We start from the raw sequence: 4,549 nt of genomic DNA, 5'->3' as shown, positions 1-4,549 counted from the left end.
TTATTTCGGAAAATACAGGTGTTACAATTTGGTATCAGAGCGGGGTTCCGTCCCGGCTCTGACCAGGATGGCGATTTGTTGGGATGTGGTTTCGACTCGGTTTTGACTCAGTTTTAATTCGGTTTAATCGATTTTAAAAGATTTTTGAATCTGGGGATTTGGGAGTTTTAAAAGTAGAAAAATACAACACCTTTCCGTTCAGTGACTTTTAATCCAATTGTCTTTTTATTGACGATGAGTAAAACTCATCGTCATCCGCACTCTAATTAACAGGGTTTGAGCCAGATGTTCGAGAGATTGATGATGTCACAGTTTGATAGATTGCTCAGGTGTGTATCAGCTTCGTCTGTCGTGTTCGGAGATTGTTTGCATGTGGATATGTGATGTTGTTGCCACCACCCAAACTTCAAGCCATCGCTCCACGAGTTTTTGTTATTGGAGATTATGTGGTATGAGATGTGAGCCATGAGTTGGCAGGTGTTATTCGTGTGTATGAGTATATTTACTGCCTTAGAGACATGGTTATTTTGTAAACTCGTGGGGATCGCTTTTGGATTGGGTGCTACAGCTTGCGTTGTGTGATATTGGAGTTACGCTTGGTATGTTTTCCAGTTTTTGGCAGTGTTGATCATTTCAGAGATGTGTCAGCTCGGACAGCTGACATAGAAACGATGGGAGCTATTTATATTGATTGCGGTGTACCAGTTATGCTTGGAGGGCCGATTGGTTCAGAGACTCTTCAGAGATGGAGTTGTGTTTTGCGATATCATTCTTGGGATGGACTGGTTATCACGACATCGAGTACTGTTGGATTGCCTGAGGGCAAGAGTTCATATTTCTGGAGCAGAGCAAATTTTATTTGCATACATGCTACATGCAGAGGAGTTATTGGATATGGGGAGTAAATGGATTTTGGTGATCATTTCGATGGTCAACATGAGTTGCAGGATCTTCTAGTTATCTCAGAGTATGGAGATGTATTTGAGGCCTTTGGAAGGGCCGTCACCAGCCAGAGGAGATGTTCTTACGATCGACTTAGAGTCAGGGACAACACCGGTTTCACGAGTTCTATACCGATTAGCGCCAGCAGAGATGGCTGAGCTGAAAGAACATATGGAAGATTCATCAGACAAGAGATTTATCAGGCCGAGTAATTCGCCGTGGGGAGCACCAATGTTGCTTGTAAAGAAAAAAATGATGGGAGTTTCAGGCTTTGTATCGACTACATAGACTTGAACATGGTAACCATCATATTGATTAGTTATTGGACCAGTTACAGGGAGCTTCATGGTTTTCAAAAATTGACTTGGCATCGGGTTACCACCAGATTGCGATAGCTGATGAGGATGTGCGGAAGACGGCTTTCCGTACACGGTATGGACACTATGAGTTTGTGGTGATGTCATTTGGGTTGACGAATGCACCTGCAGCATTCATGAAGCTTATGAACGATGTGATTTGCGAGCACTTGGATAAGTGTGTGATTGTTTTCATCGATGATATCTTGATCTATTCTCGAAGCAGAGAGGAGCATGCAGAGCATCTGCTGATTGTGTTGGATAAGCTCATGGAGCATCAGCTGTTTGCCAAGCTGAGTAAGTGTAGCTTCTGGCAGAGGAAGATTGGATTTTTGGGTCACGTGATTTCAGAGGCAGGAGTTGCAGTAGATCCGGAGAAGATTACTGCAATATCAGAGTGGCCTACACCTAAGAGCGCCACCGAGATTCGTAGCTTTCTGGGTTTAGCTGGATACTACAGAAAGTTTGTGAAGGATTTTGCCAGTATCGCGAAACCGATGACACGATTAACAGGCAAAGACACCAAGTTTGATTGGACAGATGGTTGTATTGAGAGTTTTACTGAGCTGTAACGAAAGTTGACAGATACACCAGTGTTGGTACTACCGAGACCGGGGGTACATTATGAGGTTTATACAGATGCGTCAGGTACTGGTTTGGATTGTGTATTGATGCAGGATGGTCATGTTATTGCTTATGCATCACGTCAGTTGAGGCCTCACGAGGTCAACTACCCTACTCATGATTTGGAGTTAGCAGCAGTTGTTTTTGCGCTAAAGATTTGGAGGTCCTATTTGTATGGAGAGAAAGTGCAGATCCTCATGGACCACCAGAGTCTGAAGTATACATATTTACTTAGGCGGACCTAAATCTGAGACAGCGCAGATGGATGGAGTTGTTAGCAGACTACAACCTGGATATCACGTATCATCCAGGTAAAGCCAATCAGGTGGCAGATGCCTTGAGTAGACGCATGAATGATGTTTCAGGAACCAAGGAGGTTCAGGAGCTGACTGGGACACTTGCTAGTCTCATATTGTGTGCAGATACCGTAGAGAGAGACACTGCCGGTCTTGAAGCATTGGAGCAGGCAGATTTATTATGGAGATACGCAGAGCTCAGGATAGTGATGATGCTTTGGTTAAACATATTGAGATCGAGGGTATTGGATATCATACAGCTTTGAGCGGGATGTACATGTACCGGAACCGAGTCTCTGTGCCAGATGATAAGCTGTTAAGGAAGGAGATTTTACGGCAAGCACATAATTCGCATTTTTCGATCCACCCAGGAAATACCTAGATGTACAGAGATTTGAAGCGCTACTACCACTGGCCAGGTATGAAGAAAGATGTGGCTGCATTTGTATCGCAGTGTCAGACATGTCAGATGGTTAAGGCTGAGCATCAGGTGCCTAGCGGGTTATCGCAGAACCTGCTGCTGCCAGAGTGGAAATAGGACATGGTGACTATGAATTTTGTGTATGGGCTTCCGGTAACCTTTGGTGGGAGGAATTCTATTTGGGTGATCGTGGATAGACTTACCAAATCTGCTCATTTCATAGCGATCAAGAAAACAGACGAAGCTGATCAGTTGGCGCAGATTTACCTTACAGATATTGTGAGGTTGCATGGAGTTCCTGTCAGTATTGTATCGGATAGGGATACCAAGTTCACATCTACATTTTGGAGAGCATTTCAGAAGGCGCTTGGGACAAAAGTTCATATGAGTACAGCCTATCATCCGCAGACAGATGGACAGTCAGAGAGGACTATTCAGACATTAGAGGATATGCTTAGGGCTTGCATCCTGGATTGGGAAGGAAGCTTGGGAAAGTATTTACCTCTAGCAGAGTTTGCCTACAACAATAGTTATCATTCGAGTATTGGGATGGCACCGTATGAGGCGCTTTATGGTAGGCCTTGTCGTACACCACTTTGTTGGACAGAAGTGGGAGAGCGGCGAGATTTAGAACCAGCAATGGTTCAGGAGATAGTAGAGCACGTAGAGATGCTTAAGACTCGGCTTAAGGAAGCCCATGACCGCCAGAAGATCTATGCAGATAAGCGCCGTAAGGACTTGGAGTTTTAGGTAGGAGACTTAGTGTACCTAAAAATGAGGACATTCCAAGGAGGATCTAAGACTCGGAAGCTAAAGAAGCTTAAACCGAGATATATGGGACCATACCCTATTGTGGAGCGGATTGGAGCAGTGGCTTACAGATTGCAGTTATCAGCAGAGTTGTCAGATTTCCACGATGTGTTCCATGTGTCAGTTTTGAGGAAAGTTGTGAGAGAACCAGAGCTTATTTTGCAGCAGCCACCCAGTGATCTTGAGAAAAATTTGTATACACCTTGTCAGCCAGTTGAGATTTTAGATCGGCAAGTGAAAGCTGTTCAGGGGATGATGACCAGTTTAGTTAAAGTTCGTTGGGAGAGAGACGGGATCCAGAAGGAAACATGGGAGGCCGAGACTCAGATGAAGATTGATTACCCAGAGCTTTTTCAAGACAGTATTGGACAGTCGGTTCAGGAGCCGAATTCGGGGACGAATTCTCTATTGGTGGGGGAGAATTGTAACGACCCAATTCCGCAGGCCTAGCAAAACCCAATCAATTTGCAAAAAACCCTAGGTGAATTCCTATTTAAACAGAGCTAGCCTATTAGTTTATTCAGAAAAAGTCTAAGGCGTCGAACCTCTGCAGATTTTGAGCCGTCAGAGAGAGATATTGGTGAAGTGTCTCAGCCACCGTCGACTGAGATCAGATCCGTCACGCCGCCGCCGCCTCACGCCCTGGGTAATCCGCAAACCGCCTTTTCCGATTGGTTAAGTGTTGGCCGTTTAGTAAATCATCGGTATCTCTCTAACCATTGGGTTTCTCGCGATTTCAAGGCCACCAGTGTGTTCGTGACGTCGAGACGAGTCCGGGGCAGGAGTTTCATCCGGATAGCCGCCGCGACGCGCCCACACGCGCAGGAGGAAGATTCGCGCGTGAATCTCACGCGCCACCATCTCCGTCGGATGTTCGCCGCCGCCACCGCAGCCGGCCACCATCCGTTCGCCGCTGGGAAGCCGCCGCCACCGCCGCGCCTTGCCGCCGCATCACCGCCGCACCTTGCCGCCGCCGGTGATTTGCCGATAAGCCACCACCGTTGTTGGCCGCCGCCGTCGACTGGTCTCTGACGACTCGCCGGTAACTCGGTGACTCGGCCGAGTCGACTCAGCGAGTCAAGCCGTTGACCAGTCAAGCC

This window comes from Brassica oleracea, chromosome C4 (genome assembly GCF_000695525.1).
Source record: "Brassica oleracea var. oleracea cultivar TO1000 chromosome C4, BOL, whole genome shotgun sequence".
NCBI classification, from domain to species: domain Eukaryota; kingdom Viridiplantae; phylum Streptophyta; class Magnoliopsida; order Brassicales; family Brassicaceae; genus Brassica; species Brassica oleracea.
This window is presented reverse-complemented; position numbering follows the sequence as displayed.